Source organism: Pteropus medius, unplaced genomic scaffold (assembly GCF_902729225.1).
Source record: "Pteropus medius unplaced genomic scaffold, Ma_sr-lr_union100, whole genome shotgun sequence".
NCBI lineage: Eukaryota > Metazoa > Chordata > Mammalia > Chiroptera > Pteropodidae > Pteropus > Pteropus medius.
Genome location: NW_024356336.1, coordinates 2,109,744 through 2,133,617, shown reverse-complemented (window position 1 = coordinate 2,133,617; position 23,874 = coordinate 2,109,744). Strand labels below are relative to the sequence as shown.

Genomic DNA, 23,874 nt, shown 5'->3' with positions numbered 1-23,874 from the left:
TCCCTGCCTTCATGAGAGGTAATGCCGAGCCAGGTGAAACAGCCCCTCTGAGGTCCCCCAAGGAAGGAACTGGGCTGGGCTGTATTTCGGTACAGGCAGGGTTGCCATGGCAACCCTGGGGCACAGCATCTGCCCCATCCTGGGCGGGCAGGCTCTCAGCACAGGGAGCAATAGGAATGATTCATGGTTTACACTGGGTCACATGAGCTCCCAGGTTTTAACCCTTCTGGAGCTGGAGCAGTTGGAATGGGGAGTGGGTAGGGGTCGGGTGACAAGTCAGCAGCAGCATCTGACACCAGAGAGGGTACTCGTCGGAGGTTGTCAGAAGGGTCAGCAACAACTGGGTCCGGGAGAGGAGGCACACTTGTTGCTCTCTCCTTCATACCCCCATGTTACAGATGAGGAAATGCAGACTCAGAGACATAGATTCACTTGCCCAAGGTCACACAGCAATGGTACCGCCAGGGCATGGACCAAAGCTGCTCCCTCCCTACTGTTTTCCGGGTCTGACAGGGTTCCTGGCCCAGAGGTGGAGCGCAGTAAATATTTTTCTTGTTCAAACGCCAAGTCGAAGACTGAAACTTTGATAGATCTGACTGCATCCCAAGTGCTTTCCCCCACCTGAGTCACCTCCGTTTTGAACAAATATTTATTCCCCAGACACTGATCAAAGGGCTTCGTTTGGGTGAGTTTTTCACAAAGGCATCTCTGACGATACAGATGACACGGATCTTTTTCTTCTCTAGACTCCTAGTCCATATGGCTGCTCATTCATTCATTCATCCTTTCATTGAGTCACTTAAACGCTCAGAGAGTGCCTACTCTGGCGAAGCACTGGACACAGAGATTAAGAATGGTCCCTGCCATGGAGGCTCACAGTCCAGCAAGACACTATGGTGGTGGCTAATGTTTACTGGAGTATGACCGAGTCGCCAGTGCCATTCCAAGTACTCCTAGAAATTAACTCATGAATCCTCACATGAACCCATCTGACAGAGGAAGTGATTGAGGCTCAGAGAGGTGAAGTCATCTGCCAAGGTCATCCAATGTGTAGGCACCTTGGCCCCCTGTTACTCACACCTCAGTACGGTTCCCTCCCATGATGAATGCAGGGTTGGTCTGTGTGCCCAAAAGAAGGCAGAGGTGACAGTGTGTGACTATCAAAGCTATGTCATGAAAGGCATCACAGCTTCTACCTTGTTCTCTGAGGTCACACTGGGGATACCAGCTGCCATGTTGTGAGGATGCTCAAGAAGCCCTAGAAAGAAACCCACATAGAGAAAACTGGAGGCCACCAGCTAACGGACAGCATTAAGGTGCCAGCCACATGAGTGAGCCACTTTGGAAGAAGACCCTGCATCTAGGTCCAAGTCTCAGATGACTGCTGCCCTGGCCAGCATCTTGACTGCAACCTCATGAGAGAGCAAAGGCTGGAGCAAAATGCAGGGAAGAAAGGGAAGGCAACAAGGGGCTCTCATGGCAGCCTGTAAGTTAGGACCTGTATGTTAGGAAGCATTATCCCATCATGCAGATGAGGAAATGTGCGCGGGCCCCATGTCCCATCCTACTTGCACATATGTGTCGGGCCCCAAAGAAACATAGCTTTTAAAAAGACCGTCTGGACACAGAGGTGGGAAATCTACTGGGAACCTTCAGGAGGAAAAAAGTTAAATCAAAGCAGTAATTAAAATATCTTGAAAATGATAATACACAGTGTTGGCCAGGCTGTGGTGAAAGAAACACAAATATCCACAGCAGATGGAAATGGAAATCAGTATATATTTCCTGAATGGAATTTAATACCCCAGACGACGGTTGTAAAAATAACAGCCTATCAGTTATTGGCATGTAGACTGAAGTGTACGGTTGAAGAATACTGATATCTGTAACTTACTTTGAAATGCAGCAAAAAGAAAAAAGATTTACTAGGGAATAGATGGATGACTAGATATTTATAAAGTAAATACAGCGAAATGTTAGCAATTATAGAATCTAGCTGGTGGGTTCCCTGTACAATTTTTCTGTATTTTGAAATTTTTCATAATAAAAGGATGGAGTAGGAGGATGTGCCTGCCTTTTGATCCTGCAGTTCTTGATCCAATTCCACATCCTCCAATCCACCTTTGGAAATGAGAATGAATGATCTATATAAACATTTTGTTACAGGAATGTTTCTCATACTCATATGTATGTGTATGTATTATACACACACACAAACACACACATATGTATATATATGTATGTATGTTTGTAAAAAATTAGTCAGAACCTAATTGTCCAAAAACAAGGACTTGCTTAGCACACTGCTGAGCCATAGTGACATCAGAGGCAAAAGGAAAAAAAATCAGTAATACCAATCCTGTCTTTACTATATATTGACAGTTTGTTCATCATGGATTTTTGCATTAATTTTAATTTTTTTAAATATTACATTATAATTTATCTATCTGATTATGGTCTTTTTTTAGTGTTTCCTTAAATTCTGCACCCTACGTGAGTGCCTTAGTCATCTCACCTTAGTGCCAGTCCTGGATTTGCTAAATCAATATAGAATCGTGGCTCAGGGTTTGGGGACCTGCCTCTAGCTCTTATTAGCTGTGTTACCCTGAGTAAGTTACTTAACATCTCTGATTTTGAAAGATGAAATCATCAAACTCATCATTATTGGTGATGCTATCTATCGGTAACACTGTCTGCCAGGCAATACGTTACCTCAACATCACATCATCTGCTCCTCCCAACAATGGAATGAAGTTTGCACTATGATTATCACCCGAGTTTTACAGATGGGAACAACTGAGCCAAAGGGAAGTTCAGTGGCTGGCCCAAGGACACAAGTGGCCGAGTGTGCTACTCCCAGCCTCACGCCTCTGATAAGGTAGAGAGGATGTCCTGGCCCTTGCCAAATCAGTCTTGATGGAAGACAAGTGTCCAGAAAGCAGAGACCACGTGGCAGGCAGGATCACACAGTTCCACCTCCTTCCACAAGCGGGAGAGGGGTGCAGAAGGGAGCTGAAAAGCCAGATTGCTTGCTTGCTCCCTCATGGCTCTCTTTAGGTACAATGTGGTCTGACAGTGTGACTATAAAAAGCGTCGCTCCCTGAAAACTGGGGCAGCGCAAGCACTTTCCCCCTCAGAGGACTTTTTCTGCAAACTCTTCTGTTCTCTCCAGGAAACTCTTGGGATGTTGCTGCGTATCAAAAAGGAAGGAAAGCCATCTCCTTACATAATGAATCCAAAAAATGCTGGAGGAGCTGCTGAGATCCAGGAAATAAATGGGAATTTTATTTACAATGTGAGGTGGGGCCCAGAGAACACCATTTCCAGATAAACGTGCGCAGTTACAAAAATATGAAAGTTGATCATTCATTCACTCATTCGACAAACATTCTCTGTGCATTACTTTGTGTGAGCTCTATGCTGGCCCTGAGGGCATCTATAGTCCCTGAGGGGCTCCAGGTGGCTCTCTTGTTGATCCTTACCTATTTAGAGGGGAGGGTGTCAATGGACCACCTCAAACTTGAGGCTACCATTTTTCTTCCCCAAATCTGATGCAAACATGCATGCGCTAGAGAATTCCTGGTCCAGTAGAAGAAAAAAAAAAAAACAGGAAAAAAATGAACGACAGTAATAAAACTGCCAAGGGCTATGACAGACAAGAGATTAACATGCTATGGGAACTAAGAGGGGGACCTGAAACCCAACCAAGAAAGTGGCAAGTTAGGAGAGAAGAGCAAAGGGAATACGATCATTTGTCGAGGACTTGCAATTGGAACAGGAGTATCCGGGTGGGGTTCTGAAGGATGACTAGGAGCACCACACGAAGGCTGAACGAGAACAGCATGTGCAGAGGCCAAGGGGCATGGCCATATTCGGTCTTGCCTCTGGGCTTTTGCACATGCTGTATTCCTACCTAAGGCTGCCTTTCCTTATTTTCCCATCTCTACTGGACCTCCATATACCCCAAAACTACCTTCAGAAACTTCAGCCCTTTCTAAATCTCCCTGTAAAGTCTTATTTATATGACCTTCTTCACATCCTGTTTCCCAGATGATTTGACATTCCAGGAGTGTGCATCCTGGGCCTAGAAATATACTAATACTATGTTGCTGCGGAAGCGGAAATAACCATTAATTGAGGATTTACTGTGTACTAGGAACTGGTTGGTTACCTACATATCTCACCTCATTTAACCCTTTCAATAACCCTGTAGGATGAGTCCTATTATTAATTGTCCCCTATACAGAGGAGGGCAGTGAAGTTTAAAGAACTGAAGGGACTTGCTCAAGGTCACTGAGCTGGCAAGTAGGGCTCTGGGACTTGAACCCAAGCCTGTCTGATTCCAAAGTCCCCCAAGCCTGTATAATTCCAAAGCTCTCCCTTTTCCAAGGCAGAAGCCAGACTCTACCCATACCTCTAAGACCCCTAAGACTGGCCCGTTCTGCCCCATGCCCACGCATGAGGGCAGTAACTATTTTACACACCTCTCTGTGTTGTCCCCAGACCTCCTAGGGTCAGGAAACACCTACGGAAGGACTTGTCTGGTTATAAATCAACCAGTTTCTTTTCTTGCCCGCTGGCCTGGAGACTAATTCCTGGGACCATGTGTGGGAAAGGCTGACTCTTGAACCTCATTTAAACCTGTTTTCTCTCCCCATCAGATGGAGTAATGCTTTTGGAGGGCCGGCTCCCAGCTCGGGGTCTCCCTCTAAGGCCAGCATCCTTTATCCCCTGAGCCACAGTTTTCTTATTGTGAAAGGGAGGTCAGAAAGCCCACCCAGTTCAAAAGGTAGTAGTAAAGAAACAACTGAGCTCATTCTTGCCCAGCACATAGTACACACTCAATAAATGGCAGCTATAAGAGATGAGAATTATTCTGTTCTAATTCTCATAATCTCATTGTTCAAATCATAGAAGCCTAGACGGTCAGAACTAGAATGGCCAGCAGAAAGAGCTAAGCCAAGCTTCTCATTTCACCAGAGAAATGCCCAGGTGGATGGCTATCGCAGGCCCCACGGTAACCCTGTGGCAGGTGCCCTCTGACTTCCCACAACAGGTGCCCATGATCTGAACTTTGCAGGGTCTCCACCACACTGCCTCTCATTCGGCCCTTTGCACGTGCCGTCCCCTCTGGCTAGAACACCTAGCCACCCCTTCTGCACTCACTTGGTTGGCATTGTCCCTCATAGCTCAGCTTAGATACACCCTCGTCCAAGAAGCCTGCCTTGATTCTTCATGCCCATGGGGGGCCACGTCTGGCCTCCCACCCCACCATGATATCCCCATCACATCATTAACACACTGGGCTGGAACATGATTTACCCATCAGGCTCCCCACTGGACTCTGAGCCCATGGGTGGCAGGAACATGTCCCGTTCACCTTTGATCTTAGCATGCAGTACTCGGCAGGCACTCACCATGCCTAAATGTGAAATGAAGGAACCACTGAGGCTTGAACCCCAATCATACAACTGCCAACATTCTTCTCCCTAGGCTTGTTTCCAAGGCAACAGGGAGAAGAATTTTGATATGGATAAAAAATACCAAAAAAAAATTAAAAAAAGAAAAAAAAAACAGAAATGACTTGATCTTACAAGTCAATCCTGGATTATTTATAAACCAAGCCCAAGACTATTTCCTTATGTTCATTTATCACATTTCTTATTCAAATAGTCATTTCAATGACCTAAGATGCCCTTAATTAACTTTGGGAGGAGAGGAAACAAAATCATCCGGAAAGGAAATCTTTCTAGAAACAGCCAAGAACTCGTCTCTCTTCATCAGGCCCCATCTGAGCTCAAGGGAAACGTAACATTTTCCATGCTGGGGAGAGCCCACTGTGCAGCCCTACCTGGGGAGGCCATACCAGTCTGTAATTACAGTTCCTCTCGGAAGAGCTGGGCATCCAATAAAGCTGGGCTGCCCGGGCCGCCTCTAAAATGGAAACAGAGTGGGCCGAGGGTACCGCCTAAATCACCCACTGGCTCTGGGGGTCACTGGGCCCCTTGGATACTGCCACCCTCACCTTGGGCATCCTGGGAAGGAGAGGGGGTGCCCACTGGGGTGTCTGCCTGGTTGCTTTGCCTGGGGTTGGTCAACACATTTCCTTCCGCCATAGCAGCTGCATTTCCACATTTTTGGATCAATTCACAAAACAGCAGGATGTTCTTGGGGAACAACAATTAGAACTGGAACAGGAGATACGTGACGTGCCCAAAGAAACTTATTCCTGAGCAGTGAGCTTCCTATAGTTGGCCGAACTGCTGTGTAAGCAGCACCCCAAGATTTTAAGGATCTTCCAATAAAAGATTGGAAGGATGAGTAGAAGTCCTTTCTTTCCTTACTCCCTTTCCTCCTCCCTTCCTTCTGACTTCAATAAGCATTTGACTGAGCACCTACGAAGTACCAGGCACTGGGCCAGGTGCTTGGGAGACCATGAATAAAAGAGCCAGTGTCTGGCCCTGGAGCAGTTTTGTTTGGGCTGTGCAGTAACTATGATAACAAATTGTAGTAGTTCTCACTTGCCGAGAGCCTACTGTGCGCCCTACGACCTCCTGGACCTGCATGACCTAAGAAGGTCGTAATCGCCACTGCATAGACCAGGAAGCAGAGACTCCGAATGATGAAGTCACCAGCCTGTGTCACACGGCTGCTTTGTGCAGAGCCATGGCTCACATCCAGGTGTGGCTGAGCCCAAAGCCTGTGCTCTTACCCGCCAGGCTACTACTCTGCTCCTGTGAGCACCTCTGTTCATGTCGAACTGAGGCTGGAATGTGGGGTACAGAAGACATGGTCATAGGAGCAAAGGCCTTACCCCATGTCTCTCTTCCTGCCCACTTCGCTTTCTCAGATTTGGGTGAGCCATTAACTCCAAGTAAAGCCTGATTGTGATGAGCATAAAGGTCCCCCCCCCGCACCATCCTCAGTTCTGACAAGGGCTCAGCCACATGGGCAGCTCCACAGACATGCAGGTCCAGACAGTCTCCGAGGTCCCCTTGCATCGCAGCGGCCCTGGCAGAACAGAAGGGGAGTGGGCAGGCCCGGGGTCCACAGACCTAGGTCAGAGGCCTGCTGGGCTCTGCCTCCAAATCCTCGTGGACCCTGGGTAGTGCTCCCTTCCTCTCTGGGTGTTGATTCCCCAAGAGACTGCACCAGAATCGCACAGGAAAGTCTAGCGCAAAACCCCAGATCCCCTCTCAAAAGGCCAGCTGACCCAGCCGGGAGAGAGCAACAGACCTGGGTTCAAGTACTTTGTGGCCATGGACACTCACGTGACCTCCTTTCTCCTTCCTGAGTAGCCTCATCTCACAAATGGAAACCATGACAACTGCCTTCCAGGTAAAGTGCAAGTGGTGTGCATGCAGCAGGCTTCCAGCAAAAGCAGGCGGCATCAGACTCCAATGGTGATGCCCAGGGCTGAGGGGCTCACATTTGGAAAACAAGCTTATGAAGAAAAATGGCTTCCCAAAGACCAAATCAAATCAACATCTACTCAAACACTGCTAGGACATAGCTAACATTCCCCAAGCACTGACGGTGTGCCAGGCACTACGCCATCTCATGTCATCCCCAAAGACACAGTTGAGGGCGGAGATCTCAAGACTGACGGCTCGCTGATGTGGCCCCAGACAAGTGGCTAGCTTCTCTGAGTCCCTCCTTCCTGGCCTTTAACATGGGATGAAAATGCTCCCCGCCTTCGCAGGTGGTGCTGAAGGTTACATGATATGTGTTCTGACCATCGCATGAGAGCAGAACCACTATTCCCACTGTACGGGTGAGGAAACCGAGGCATAGAGAGTAAAGCCTGAGCGCTGCGCAGTAACTTAGTGGCAAAGTCTGGCCTGGAGGCCTGTGCTCTGAACATCCCTCTGAGCAGCCATGGCTCAGTGGGCAAGGGGACGGTGGGCACTTAGGAGGCAGTGCCTCTGGCCTCCCATGCCCACCACCATCACTTCCATCACTCAGCTCACCAGCCCTCGGCTGTCGTCTCGTCTCGAAGCTGCTGTACAGGTCCCTACACCAATGCCTCCATACCGGAGCGGCTTTCTCCAGACCCGACTGGAGGTCTATTTTCTTGTGTCTTGCTTCTCTGCATGCACAGGGCCCTCCTCTGTGCCACCCACGCTGTTTCAGGAGCGACACTGTACTGGGTGGGGAGGGCAGGGAGGGGGATGGTCAAACAGCCTTGACACAAAGGTGTGTCATCTCACAGATCCCCACAACAGCTCAGCTGGTAGGCACAAGGAACACTCTAGCAGCCTCGGAGTCCTGGACCTTGGGCTGGTGTGGACTCCAAGCCTTTCGGAGCCCCCTATTGCCAGCACGATCAAGGCAAGATCTTCAGCTCCCTCTACTCATCTACTTTCTGATGCAAAGGTTACTTCCTTTCCTAGCAACCCCAAAACTGACTGCAGCCCCAACACTATGATGCTTCTTATTTCTGAGTCTTAGCTCTGCAGAGAATTTGTCTCCCTGACCACCCAACACAAAGGAACTCCCAGACCCTCTATCCCAGAGCCTTTCATTTACATGTTGTTAACACCACCATTGTGTACTTTCTTGATCATTTATTTATTACTCTCTCTCTCTAAGGAAGGCTCGTGAGAGCAGAAACTTTGGATTTCTTATTCTCTGCTATGACTCCTGGCACACTGGAGGCTCTCAGGATTTGTTGAATGAACAGATAAATGAATGAATGACGTGAAGGAGGGTAAGACCGGGAGAGGAGGACAGGGAAGAGAAGGGAAGAAGTACTAGTCGATTTGTATGGCAATCTATCTCTTGTTCTCCTCTTTCCCTGGTCAGTGTCCACCACCCATCTTTTAAAACTTCACGATGATATCCCCACCACCAGGAAGCCTTCCCTGCTACTCTCCCCACTCAGTTCACTGCCTCCTCTGGGCTCTCCAACCCCTGGGCTTCCCCATCACAGCATTCTCTTCGGGGCACTACCAGGGCCAGTTTCCACTAGCTGTGGACAGATGCTGTGACAGTCAGGGCTGTGTCGATTTCATTCTGAATCTCCAGGGCCCATCTGAAGTCTGACACATAGTAGGCGGCCCAGCAATATAGCAGAGAGGGAAGGGGGACAACATTTACTAAGCACTGACTATGTGCCACACATTAGGCACTTTACAAATGTCTACATTCAATCTTCATCATCCCTTAAAGGAGATCTCATTCTCCTCAAATGTCAGTTGAAAAAACTAAAGCCCAGGACGCTCAGGGTGACTTTGTACCTAGCTCAAACTCACTCAAGACAACTGGACACCAGGGAACTAATAAAAAAACTGGACTAGAAAAATACAGCCATGAACAGCATTCTTCCTTTCTGGCCAAGCCCTGAAAACACTGGCTACTCACTTCTCACCCTCCTCTGCAGCAACAGCAATGGCCTGTGACCAATCCTGGCCAATAGGATCTGAGTGGAAGGCTGCTGGGTGGACTATAGGGAGAAGTCTTCCTCCCAAACCCCCACTTCCTTGGCTGGATGTGTTAAGTTTCCCTGAAATGGCTGGGACTATGGCAGCCATTTCGAGGCCATGAGGAGACAAGATGTTAAAGAGAGCACAGGAAGATGGGAACAACCTGGGTTGATCCACTAATACAGGACTCAGCAAATTTTCTGTAAAGAGCCAGATAGTAAATATTTTAGGCTTGGTGAATCACATGTGGTCCCTGGCACATATTTTTTGTTGGTTTTTTGGGGGGAGACTTCTTTTATAACCTTTTGAAAATGTAACGCTTATTCTTAACTCACAGGCCACAGTCTGATGAACATGTCCTAACTCTGTCCTAACTCTCAGACCCATCGTTATGGGGTCTGTTGTTACTTTCAGCATCATCACTGATAAAATGTTGGTGAGGATGTGGAACAGCTAGAACTCTCAGGGGATGAGATGCAAAGGGGTACAACCACTCTGGAAAACTGTTTGGCAGTTTCTTCGAAAGTTTAACATGCACCGACCATATGACCCAGCCACTCACTCCTAGGAGAAATTAAAGCATTTGTCCATTCAGAGACCTCTACACAAATGCTCACAGCAGCTTTATTCATAAGAGCCCTGAAGTGAAATCAACCCAAATGTCTATCAACAAGTGAATGGACAGATACATTGTGATATATCCAAACAATGGAATAGTTCTCCGCAATAAAAAGGAAGATGTTCATATACACCACAAAAACATCAATGCATCTCAAAAAAATTCTGTAGAGTTAAAGAAACCAGACAAAGAAGAGCACATAGTATATGATTCCATTTATATAAAAGTCTAGAAAATCCTAACTAAACTACAGTGAGAGAGAACAGATCAGGGGTTGCTTGGCGACAGCGATGGAGGAAGGATGGACTGTGGAAGGGCACAAAAAGCTGTTGGGGATGATGACGTGTTCACTATTTTAACTGTGGCAACAGTTCCATGGGAATATATGTATGTCAAAACTCATTGAATTGTATACTTTAAATGTCTACGATTTGTTGCATGTCAATTTTATCTCAATAAAGCTATTTAAAAAATACAGTGGTGGCTCTTATAATAAGCAGTACTCTGAGGGTAAGGGGCACGGGGTGGGTAAGTCTTGGCCAAATGGGACCAGCAGAAAAGCAGGGGGTGTGGGAAGGTGGGAGTCTGAGAAACCAGAAGCCCCACCAGACCTCGTGTGTGTTTTGGGTGGAAGCTAAGGCCAGCTCTGCCAGCTCCACAACGTAGCTGAGGGCAAGTGAAATGGAGGCCCTGAAATGTTCTTAACATGGTAAACAGGGCCCCCAGAGGCAGCACTTGGAGATGGCTCAAAGACAAGTGGCCTTAGTTGACACTCCAGCCTCAAGGCTTCATGTGGGCTGAGCCGAGCACCCTCAAGTTCTTTTTGGACTTCCCAGACACTGGGATTGGCGTGTGGGGTGCCAGGCTCACCAAGTACCCTACAGGTGGTCTCTTCTCATTTGATGAGACCCAGGGCACACACCAGAATTCACCGGAAGCTCGAGACGTTTTACACTCATCCCAGAAAGAACAAGAAGAACTCCCAGCTTAGTTCCACCATCTGCAACAGGCAGGGAACAAGTCTGGCTCTGCAGCTTCGAATGCTCCTTCTCCATCTGATCCCAGGGACAATCTGATCACCAGCAGTTCTGGCAGAAAACTGGCCTTTCTCCATCAGGTGCTGCACCCTCAAAGGAGATTTCTGTCCTGGCCAGAGAATGACAGGCCTGGAGACAAGGGACAGGAGGCCAAGGGCTAACCAGAGAGTGTAAGTCCAGCTAAATCATAAAGGACCAGGAAAGAGACAAACCACAAAAAGGTTTTTATAGTTTGGGTGTGCAGGGACGAGTCTTGGGAGATTCATAAGCCACTAGTATTATTGTGGCTTCTTACTTACATGTCCCTTAATGTTCTTTGAGGGACACATGTAACCATTATTATTATTTTTTTCACTCCTGGATGCTAGATGCGATTCAGTACAGAGATTGGACCGCGGAGAGCCCCATCCTTTATAAGAACCACACCTATCTTTTCTCACGGAATCTCTAAACCACACTGTGAGATGGACAGTATTACAGAGGGGGAAACTGAGGCACAGAGGCATTCAGTGTGGTGCCCAAGATCATCCTCCTAGGGAATGGCAGAACTAGGCCCAGAACCTGGGTCTGTCTGCTTTGCAGGCTGATGTCCTTCGGTGTACATGTTCTGGAGTGAGCCTTGATCAAAGTCTCAAGCGGCCCCACACAACACTTGGCATGCTCACAGCTGTCTGTCTCGTTCACCACAGTACCCCCAGTCCCTAGGACCCACCATAAACAGCTGCTAAACAAGCGAGGGGGTGTAGCCGAAGGCCTGGCACAGAGCTGCTGCTCAGTCAGGGTCTGAAAGAGGGGGTGAGGGAGGGAAAAGGAAGAGCCGGATTCCGGTAGGTCCAGACCCACCCAGGACACAGACTTTAAAACACAGACTCAGAATGCAGGATACGTCACTGGTCAAGGCATCTTCGTAAGTATCCATTTTCACAGTCGTCTTTCTCAAGACATGTGACATATTTTCTAACAATACTACACTGAGTTTTAACCCTGCCTCCCTGTTCTTCCAGAAAGGGAGAGAGTCAAGGGGGTTATGTTACTTAGATGAACTGCCACTGGGTCGTCCTTCTAATTGCTCCTTTGAGGTGCATCCTGGCCATTCCTATCTTTCACTTCCCACCTCTGCACTAAAGGCAGGAAGGCTGGGCTGGGCTGGCCAAATCCACCACCAACTTCACATGTGGCCTGAGGTGGGTCCAGGTACTGCTGGCCTCTGTCCTCCCAGCCCAGGGGACACCACTGACAATCTGGAAAAGCCCTCAGGTCAGTAAACCACTCATTCACCCCACAAAACCACCCTAAGGGTCTGCATGTGCCAGCAGCTGCCCCTCTGGAAAGCTTACAGCTCTGAACAGAATCAGCGATGCCTGTGTTTCAACAGAGGACATTTTGGGTCCTGTTAAGCCAACTCCATCCCTGTCTCACCAAGGCAACATAAAACATCCTATTTGTTTCGACAGAGCCACCCCTTTCTCAGGAAGGTCTGCGTTGACTGTTTGCTTTCCTCAAAAATAGAATTGAGATTATATAACAAGGAAGCTGCCACCATGTTTGGATGTAAAAGCTCACAACGGGGTCCTCAGGGTGACTCTATGTGAAAATCCCTGGGGGGCAAGGCCGGGGTCGACTTGGTGCCCACAAACCAGTGTCTCTGTAGGAAACAGAAAGGAGTGGGGACAGCGAGAGTATGTGTGTGAAGTGAGGGTGACAGTATCAGCAAGGATCCCTGTGCCTCTCCATTCTTATCCAAACAAGTCATTTTCCGAGTATAATAATAACTACGATAACTGCCCTCCTTTCCCCTGCCAAGTGTTCTCATTTCAAATGGACTTAACGAGATCTCTTAGAGGAAGGGCTGCTTGAAGCAATTGAAAACAGCATGTAGTAATGAGATACCAGCAGCGAGTGTCACTTAATGGAAACCCAGTGAGCAGAAACAGATCAGGCAAGGGGGTGGCTATCGCTTAGGCACCTTCTGTGGGCCAAGCACAGGGTCAGGCACATGACGGGTGCCACCATCTTTTATGTCACTGATGTTCCACCAACAGCCCCACGAGGTCCCATCTCCCTTGAAAGATGAGAAATCTGAGCCCCAAATGTGTTTCCTCCACTTTTTTCTCTGTTCCAGCAAAAAGCACCACCACCCACCCCGCTGTCCTGGCCGGAAGCCTAGAACTTCCCTTGGTTCTTCTCCCTTCCCCCTGCCTCAAAACTATAGCCTGAACCAGAATATTTCTTCTCCCATTTAAAAAAATGTGAGTCTAATTCTGAGAGTAGGAACCAAATTATCATCATAATAAATACTACCATAAGCAAAAAAAAAAGTTATGTTTATAATGGAAGAGACCCATACTTTAACTTCCACTAGTTCGCTTACTTCCCACCTCAGCTCCAGAACTAAGCCCCCATTGTCTCCAGCCTCCCCACTTTACCTCCTGCCTCTCTCGTCCATCCCTCCACCCCACAGCAACCTAGATGAGCTTTATAAACCTCCATCCCATGACGGTAGCCTCCACCAAAAGTGCTCCCTCGGCTCTCCACCACAACCAGAATAAACTCCAAATGCTCTGCAATGGCCCTGAAGGCTCCCACCTGCTTCCCCTCCTTGCTCACTACTAGGCTGGCCATGTTGGCCTTAACCCTTCCAAGCTGGTTCCTACCTCCGCACCTTTGCACGTGCTGTTCCCACTGCCTGAAACACGCTTCCCCCCGATCCCCACAGAGTGGGTGCCTTTCAGATCTCTGCTCAAATGCCACATCCTCTTAGAGTCCTTTCCAGCAATACCACCTCCCAGTCTCTCTATGCCACATCATTCTGTTTTATTTTCTCCATGTATTTCTCGGTCTTTATTGTCTCTCCCGCTGGAACACACGCTCTGCTAGGACAGGGACCATGCTTCTCATTCTGCACTGATGCTCAGAGACTAGAACAGCATCTGGCACCGAGAAGGGGCTCCATAAATACAAAGGAAGACATGAACAAATAAATTGAAGAGTGGAATGAATGCACAAATGCACAATTGGAACTCTGTGAGGCTCAATTTTCTCATCCCTAAAATGGAGGGGGCAATCCCAACACCCACAGGATAGTGCTGAAGATGAGCCCTGATGGACATGGGCCCAAGAGATGCTCAAGGAATACCTGCTGGTTAAAGCACTTCAGCCAGCAGAGACAGCAGAAGGAATCTCTTCTCAACCCCTCACTGCATAAAACACACTCAGAAGCCAAAATTCTATAACTGAGATATAGTGGTTCAAGGTACAGTGGAGATCATATATAAGAACACGATTCACTATATTACCCGGTAGCCATGACAACGGAAATCTTCCAGTACAGTTCTGTTTCGCTTTAACTTCTGATGCAGAAATTTCTAAAGGAATGTTCAGATTCCTTTCTCTGGTGACATTCTACAGAATAGATATCTTCATTTGCAAAATGTCAGATTCCTATGAGATAAACTGGGTTGTAAAGAAAGAAAGATGAGTTTTTTTTTTTTTTTAAAACGTGAGTCTAATTCTAGGAACAAAATCACCGTAATAACAAGCACTATTATAAGCAAAAGTTTTGTTTGTAATGGAAGGGACCAGTACTTTAACCTTCACTCGTTCACTTAGTCATTCAACAAACATTCATTCAAAACCTACTGTGTGCCAGGCCCTGTGCTGGACTCTGAGGATATAGCGGTAGATGAGACAGATGATGATCCCTGCCTTTGTGGAGCTTGTGGCCCAATGAGGTAGACATCCAGTGGAAGAGCATTCCCAGCAAGGAATTTCCGGCAATGATCAGCAGGAAGCAACATGGTAGAAGAGAAAGGACTCACCCCTGGGATCATATAGATCCATCATTCATTGGCTATGTAACCCTGAGCAATTCACTGCACCTCTCTGAACTTATGATAAACGGCGATAACAACACTGCTTGATGAAGGTTCTGCGTGAACCCAATGAGATAACAGAAAAAGTACCTTGCATGGCATCTGGTATACAGCAAGCACTCAGTAACTAGTAATTCCTTTTGTTTTACAGAGGAGGAAGGAGCCAGCCCCTGGCTGTCTTACCCAAAGGGGCCTCAGCAAAGTTTTCTGGGTGTGAGGTTTTCCCAAAGGAAGCCTGTGTTCTAAAGGACCCAGGGGGTGAGGGGACATCTGAGATTTCAACTTTTAAAACAAATGTGGGGGAAAGACTGGGAGAAGAGGAAATAGGGTTTAGCCAAGCCATTAGCTAACTAGCTTCACAGCTACCTGGGAACCCAATGGGGCTGGAGTCCTGAGACTGCTTCAGAGTTAGAAGCCAAGCTGAGCTGGCCAAAAATTGGGAGCGGGGTCATGCTAAGAGAGCCCACCACTGCGGGCTTCTCACCAAACTAGCCACGTGTGTGGTGAAGCCAGGGCCTTAGAGACAAAAGAGAAAAACCATGCTCTCTCGAATGAGACCGTGTCGGAGCTGAGAGATGTCAGAGCTCACTAAGCCCGGACGCTAACCCTGAGGCCCGAGAACGGGAAGAGGCCACTGGGCCTGACCCCTTTATAAAGAGCCACCTCCTGGATTCCCATAGCTGGTGTAAAACCTGGCAGATGATGTGGCATTTGAGCATCAGGCTAGAGCCCAAGTATGAGAGGCCAGACGGCATTTGTGTTTGAGAACAGGTCACCCTATTCTTTCCAGCTCCTGTATCTATACATGCTGTCCTTCATGCCTGAATACTTCTCCATCGCATCTCCCACTCCTGCCAGCCCCAGCCCATCTGGAAAACCCTATTCAACCTTCAAATGACCCAGCAAGTCCATAGCATAGCGAGGTGTTTCTACTGCAGACGCAACACACAAAGGCACCAAGGGCAGACGCAGCACACAAGACGTTTGCACAAGGATGTTCACTGCAGCATTGTTTATGGTGCACAAAACTAGAAATAACCTACATATCCATCTGGAGGGGACTGGTTCAGTAAATTACAGTGCAAGGGAAAATATAAAGCCATCAGAAAGAATGAGATATATCTATTGTGCTGATAAGGAAAGATCTCATCATTATGAGAAAAAGAAAAATCCAGACATAGAACACTACATATGGCAAGGTCAGATCTGTGTTAAAAAATAATGTGCGTGTGTATATGGAAGAACACAGATACAAGCACAGATACAGTCTTATGTGTGCAGAGACTATGTCTGAAAAGAGACACATGAAATTGTCACCAGATTCTGGAGAGGGGACAGCAGGTTGGGTTGGAGGTGGCAGGGAAACAAATGTTTCTTTAGGATACTATTTTATACTGTTGGAAACATTTACCATGACTATGTATTACTTCTTCAATTAAAAAAATAAATCACTTATTTTTAATATTTGGACAACACCTTTGTTAAATTTCCTCCTCCTAAAAGCAGAACTATTCTCCCCTCCAGGGTTCGGAGACATTCTAGGTGTCATAACCATTTATGAGTGTTGCCCCCTCCTTGGAGGTCAGGAATGCCACACCTCTGCATCTACTCGGAGAGCCTGGCACCTCATAGGCACTCAGTAAGTGCTAGAGGAACAAATGACATCATTAACACCCATATATCCACTTCTATTTTTAAGAGCTTTCCATTTTTACCAAGTTACTATTTATTAAGCACCGACTGCTCCATGCTAGCCAATTTATACCCAGCATCTCACTAGACTGAGTCAACAACCCTCCCACCTGGCTGACCGTAGTAGATGCTGTTAGTGCCCTGCCCAGGTCCCCTGTACTGGCTGGGGTATCCATCCCCCAGGTTTTGGGGGTGCTGGTTGCTACAGCTCACAGCCCCCTCGTCTCTAAAAAAAGACCTTGGCCACTGGAGGAAAAGCTGCCTGGCTGCTCCAAGGTGGGATTTATGTTGTGGTTTACCCTCCAAACTCCTCCAGGGATCAGGCTGATTCAAATTCTCCATCACTAAATCACGCACACATCAATCCTCATCTCAGGCTCTGCTTCTACGGGGCTGAGCCTGGAACACTGCCTCTCAAATCAACCGGGGCATACAATTTTGTAAATGAGTGGCTGAGAATCTACTAATATCATACCTTGGAGAGTGGGCAGCTCCAGCAGAGGAGCCTACAAAAGCAACAGACATATAGACAAGATTAGGAAATGGGGTCCTGAAAGAAAGGTTTATTACACCCATTTTACAGATGAGAGGAACTGAGGCTCAACTTAAAGTCACAGAGGGAGATTTGAACCCTGCTCTCTCAGACCCCAAAGCCTTGAGTCTTTGTCTCTGTGACTGCTGCTCAGTTGTTAGGGAGTTAACAGGCCTGGCCAGCATCAAAATGAGGTGATTTTAAGAGCTGGCTTTGAGTAGAACATTCTCCCAAGCTTCCTTTGCCTGGTGCAAGCTGCTCGGCTGGTTTTAAAATAGAACTGCTAATATAGTCAGGAAGAGGGGTCCCTGGGGGGTACTGTTCCACGGCCAGACAGCGCTGGGGCTCGGCCTGGCGCCTTGGTCCCACTCAAGGCCAGCCCTGCATGAAAAAAATATGGAAAGCAGCTCTGGTCAGGCCTTCATGGGTTTCCTGTCCACCTGTGCAGACGGGAACAACAGGAAAAGTCTGCAGTTGGGCCCGGCTGGTGGGGTAGCGGGGAATCAAGATGGGCAAGGTCCACCCAGCTGGGCTTCCCTCCTCAATTCAATCTCAGAGATGGACACGCCTACAAAAGCCAAGGCAGTGCAGGAAGCCGGTGCTAAGCCCCGGCTGTATGCCTGGACCTAAGGAAAGAAATGAACAAGATACAAGCACTAACCTCTGAAAGTTTTATTCGTTCACTCATTCATCCTTTTTTTCGACGACATGCATTGATTGAGCACTCACTGTGTGCCACGCCCTGTTCTAGGAAATGGGGACACAAATAAACAAGACATGTCCCTATCCTCGAAAAATGCCACCTTCCATACACTTATTCATTCAGTTTAACAGTTAATGAGCACCTACTGTGTGCAAGACTTTATGCCAAGAACTAGAGAGACAGGGATGAACAAGACGGGGTCCCTGATGGTAAGAAGTTTCGTTTACTTGGTTATTCTTTTCATTCACACTTTTATTCACTCCAGGCACATTTGCCGTGTGCCTGGCCCTCTGCTATGCACTGTGAATACAGACGTAAAGTAAGACACGTCTGGTGAAATTGACTTTGGTGACTCCTTCGTTCAATCAGCTTAACATTCATTGATGGAATGAACAGGTGTCAAACACTGTGCTATGTGACAAGAATACAAATACATAGCACAATGTCACTTATCCATTCATTTGGTACAAATGAACATTTATCGAGTGCCTGTTGTGTGCCAAGTACACAGAAGTGCATAAGAGAGAATCTCTGCCCTAATAGCCAGCCTCCCTTCATCGTTTATGGGTTCAGTTCACCAGACATACATTAGGCACCTGTTGTATGTCAGTCCTTGGGGAAGCAAATGAATGAACCCAGACCTGGCCCTGGAGGAATAGGAAAACCAGCGCGCCCAGGGGTGCGGAATGGCTCGGTGCCTCAGTCAGGACCATGAGGCTCCACCCGATGGTTCTTCAAAAGCTCAGAGAGAGGCAGGAGGTTGGGAAGTTTGCAGGGCCCCCTTCCCAGAGACTGCACAGTAGAGAAGGAGTTCTGGGGCTTGGGGAGATGCTCAGCATGTGGAGGGAGAAGCTGCCGATAACAAACACTGAAGGGAAGAACTGGTGAGTGAGGAGGAGATGAATCAGATATCTGAGTGAGAATTTTCAAGAACTCAAGGAATATTCTAAGTTTAGAGGAGGAAGGGGGAAAAAAATCAGCCCACAACTTCCGACTGTGGCGTGTCCAACACCGAACTGCCAGCAGCCCCACTGATTTCACTCAGTTCCTCTACCTTCTCAGGCCAAATGCTTGTCAGCAAAATAACAGGCTTTGAATCTATCGTCTCCTGGGGCTGTGGGGAAGATTACATAGGTTCATCCACATGAATCCCTTGGCACAGTGCCTGGCACATAATAAGTGCTCAATAAATGTTACCCAGTATCATTTTCTTTTACTTCTAGCTGTGGTGGTTTTCAAACGTGGCTTCTTTGGCACTCTTCCCATTGAGAGGTGGGGCCCACGTCCCCTCTCCTTGAATTTGGGAGGCTATGACTACTTCAGTCAACAGAGAACAGCAGAAGTGACGCGATGTGACTTCTGAGGCTGTGTAGCCTCTGCCTTCTCGGCCACGACACTCACGCTGGGCACTCCGAGCCGCCATGTTGTGGGGAAGCCCATGTTATAACAGTGGCCACACTTAGGGGCCTGGTCAACAGTCCCAGAGATGCCCAGCCTCTGAGTCATCACAGGCACCACACAGGTAGGTGAAGAAGTCTCTGGATGATCCCAGCCACTAGCCATTCAGGGCTCCCAGCAGATACACCAAATATCACAAAACAGCTGTCCCACTGGGCCCTGCCCAATTTCCTGACCCACCAAAAATTATGAGCATAATAAAGTGGATGGTTTACACCTCTATGTTTTGGAGTGGTTCCTTGTGACAACTGACACCCACCTCCCCAAGTCCCCGGCCTGTACACTCTGTACAATATGAGAGGATCTGCTAAACCAGAAAGCATGAAACAACTTTATAAACTGTGAAGTTTGTGCACGCAGAAGCCCCAGGCATCATCAGGACACAGCAGGGCTCTGCTGCTTTCCCGACCCCATCTAACTGTGCAGCCCCATAACCAAGGCCACCCTCCTCCCCCATTAGCCTGGGAGACTCTGCAGGCTCCTGGGGCTGACCTGAACTCACGTGGCAGGTCGCCCCTTTGTTCCCAAGACGGGACTTAGATCATCCCTCCCTGAAGAATGAACTGGAGGACAAAGGCTGCTTTCACTGGGCCTAGGCTGCTCTCGGCAAACACTGGCGGTCAGGGGCAGAGCAGGCAGCAGGCGGCCAGCTGGCACACCCCCCTGGGAAGGTGGCCAATGGGCCGGGCGGGGCCCAGGCAAGCTGGGGCAGTACTGGGGTCTGGCAAGGGCCTTCCTTCCCCCACCTGGGGCTTTTTCTAATCACACCTAAAAGAAAGCACAGAGTACAGAGAGGCAATGAGGAAACATCCTGTAAATTTAATAGAATGTAAAAGGTTAAAAAAAGGCATCCCCAGGATCAAAGTCAAATGAAAGCATAAATGAACGTGGTGTGGGTTCTAAGGCAAGAACGGCACGGGAGCAAACCCCAGCTCCATGGCTGACCAGCTGTGTGATCTTCTGCAAGTGACTTAACCTTCTGAGCCTCGGTTTTGTCATCTGTAAAATGAGAGCGTTAATAGCATCTCCCTCCCAGGACTGCTGCGAGGATGAAATGAAGCAACATAAAGGGCTTTGCCTAGAGCGTGGCTGCTGTGGGCTGAGTTATGTTTCCCCCAAATTTGTATGATGTACCCTAATCCCAATACCTCAGAATGAGACTGTATTTGGAGAGAAGCCCTCTAAAGAGGTGATTAAGGTAAAACGAGGCCATTAGGGTGGGCCCTAATCCAATCTGACCGATGTCCTTACAAGAAGAGGAAATTTGGACCCACAGAGACAGCAGGTGCATGTGCACAGAGGCCACGTGAGGGCGCAGGGAGAAGGCAGCCCTCCCTCCACCAGCCAAGGAGAGGGGCCCCAGGAGGACCCAGACCTGCGGACACCTCGATCTTGGCTTTCACGCTTCCAGCACTGTGAGAAAATTAATTTCTGTTGTTTAAGCCATTCCATCTGTGGTATTTTGCTATGGCAGCCCTTGCAAATACATATACTCACACATAGGAAGAGGCAGATGAAGATCTGCAATTACTGTAGTAGTAGATTTATAACTCTGAAATAATACTATACTAATGTGACTGTGCTTATATTTTATTAGCATTAACATTTTATTAACACAAAATGTTAATATAACATGAAACGGAATACAGCTGCAAACAAATTGTCCCTCCCCACCTCAAAATTTCTACATTAAACGTCGGGTTTTCTTAAAAAGAAAGCAAAGAATCTTCCTAAACTAGTAACTCGGACCAAATTCCTTGACAATCTTCTCATCCATGTGCTACTTCACCTTTGAGGAAATATTTACACTGTGTCCTTAAGGCTCCAAACAAGGACACTCTTAACTCTCCACCTCTTCCAGCTCTGAACACGCTGGTCCTGCCACCTGAATGTCCTTCCCCTCTTGTCCTCCTCAGGCCTTAAGAAGCAGCCCAGGGCCCGGCCCAGAGCAGGTGAGCCAACTTTCAGACAAGCCAGTGACTGCATTTCAAAGATGAAGATGCTGGGCCCAGAGAGGGGCGGTGACTGGCGCAAGGTCACGCAGCCGGGACTAGACCCCAGTGTCCTGGCTCCCTATTCTGTGACACTCTCCTGCCAGCCCAGGTGGCCACCCCTACTCATCATTTCTGCCTCGAACATGAAAACCATATGTTCATTCAGCCTGAAACTCCCAAATCCAAGTCTTTTTTCAGCTCTGGAAAATCCTTTTGGCCACCAGTGACAAAAGTGGGTGGCAGAACGGGCATTGGCTTGCACCAAGCTTTTCAGTCCTCCATTGCCAGTGGTCTGAGGCCAGATTTGCTACCAAAAAAGGCGCAGCTTCTCTCTAAGCATAAACTAGGATTCAGTAAAAATTAGCAAAACTCCCGCCATCTTGATATTCCACACCATATCCTTCCCAATGTCGGATTTTCCAGCTGAAACAGCTTGAGGACAGGGGCTGGCCTAGTTGTCCCACCAAGACTAATCTTAGTGGCAACACAGCTTTTGTGGCTCGTCAGTCTCCACTGGCCTTAGATCTCAGCGGGCAGGGGGATCTGAGGGACAGAGACCATGGGCTCTAGCGTATAAAAGCCTCGCCCCAGAAACCCGGTTTCTAATACCTCCCTGCTCTGAGACTCTGGGCCAGTCAGGTTTTACTCAGTGTCTCCATCTGTAAAATGGGGATAATCAGAGCGCCTGCCTCACTGGAGAGGGATACAACCGCTCAAGTGTGTCAGGGGTGTAAGCCGGGGCCTGCTTTAAAGGCAGGCTCTGATCAAGGCAATTTGTTAGAACAGGAGTGCCCTCTAGTGTCTCAATCGGGAAATCACGCTGCCTGTGAGGCAGCCAGCCAATACCTTGCACCAGCTCCCAACTAGTTTCCACAATGAGATGCTGACATAATCCCCACTTGAAAGGGAAGGGAGATGTCTCATCCCCAGATGAGAAAACCGAGGCTCAGAGACATGAAGCCACTTGCTCATGGTCACACAGCAGAGAGGGCTGGATTTGTATCCAGGTCTGCCTGACTCCAAAGCTCCATTCATTCCTGGACCCTTAGAATTGAATGACTGTGTACAGTAAATAACCTTAAGGAGAATCCAGTGTAATACTTCATTGTACTAATACAGAAACTGAGGCATAGAGAAGGCAAGCAACTGCCTCAGGGTCACATAGCAATTACACCCCGAACTCCTGGCTCCCAGAAGTGTTTTGCCCACATACCCATTTCCTTCCCTCTAGAACTTCCTCCTACCCTTCGTTTATCATTCCTTTCGGCAGTCACAGGGTTGGCATGTCCCTTCTTCGCTGCTCTAAGCCCTGGAATGTCTGAAACTCAGCAATGGCTCCTTTGGGACAACGAGGGCTACCAGCCTGAAAGACCTCCGTCTGAGAGGAGGGTTCATTTCAGCTTGTCAGCATGAAGTTCTCAGTGGCACAGGAGGGCGGCCGAGGCCTACCGAGGACCAGGGGGTGGACTTTCAGGCCTGGGGAGCCATCAGCATCTCCAAATTCTCTTTTCATTTTATGTCAAGGATTCCACGGACTAATGGGGGCAGTGGTCCTCCTGCAAGGGCCCATAACGGGTTGACAATGGGTCAGATATTGTCGCCTGCCGGTGCTTAAAAGGCTCCGAGTGCCTCTTCCTGGAAGCTCAGAAATGCTGGGAAATATCTAAGGGGTAAAGAATCTCACGAGAGACGAGAGACGCAAGCTTGGTGTTTTGATCTTCATGAGAGGTCCTTTGAAATTCCCACCCAAGCATTTCGACAACCTTCCCATTGTACAACGCGGGAAAGCGAGGCTGGGAAAGGATGGGAAATGTGTGATGATATGGGGTGTCTGACAGACATTTCAAACGCGACAACGCCAGAGCCAAATCCTGATAGCCCCCAAGTCAATCTCCCCCTAACAGAAGCCCATGGCAGCTCCATCCTTCCCACTGTCGGGCCCAGAGCCCTGGGTGTCTTCCTGGCTCTTTTCTTTCTCTCCCACCCCATATCCAGTCTGTCACCAAATCTGTGGCTCAACCTTCAAAACAGATCCAGAACTTTCTCATTTCTCGCCGCCTCCTCTGCTGCCCCTGGTCCGAGCCGCTGCCATCTTCCACCTGGACGTCTGCAGCGGTTCCGCACTGGTCTCCCTGATTCTGCCTTTGTCCTGCTTTAGCTTGTTCCCTGCATGGCAACCGGAAGGATCCGTTCAAAACTCAAGTCGGATTGTTCACTCCTGCTCAAAGTAATACCCCTCCATGGCTCTGTCGAATTCAGAGCATGAGGCAAAGTCCTTCGAGGGGCCCCGAGGGGAATGGACTCAATTCCCCTCCCCTCACTCACTCTGCTGTAGCGACTCCGGCCTCCTTCTAGTTCCACAAAAGTCCCTGTGCATACTGGAACCTCAGGATCTTTGCACTGGCTGCTGTTTCTTCCCCCAAGTTCCCCTGGCCTATTCCCTCCGCACTTCCAAAGCCTCTGTTCAAATGTCACCTTCTCAGGGAGGCTCCCCGGCCCCTGAGGCTTCTCACCTGCTTCCTTCCCTCCTCTCACTCACAGC

General features: G+C 48.4%; 1 protein-coding gene across 2 annotated transcripts in view; it reads right to left on the bottom strand.

Annotated features, from left to right (window-relative positions):
* KIAA1671 (KIAA1671 ortholog) overlaps positions 1-23,874 on the bottom strand; it is a 175,321-nt gene that overhangs the window by 61,587 nt on the left and 89,860 nt on the right. The window lies entirely within an intron of this gene.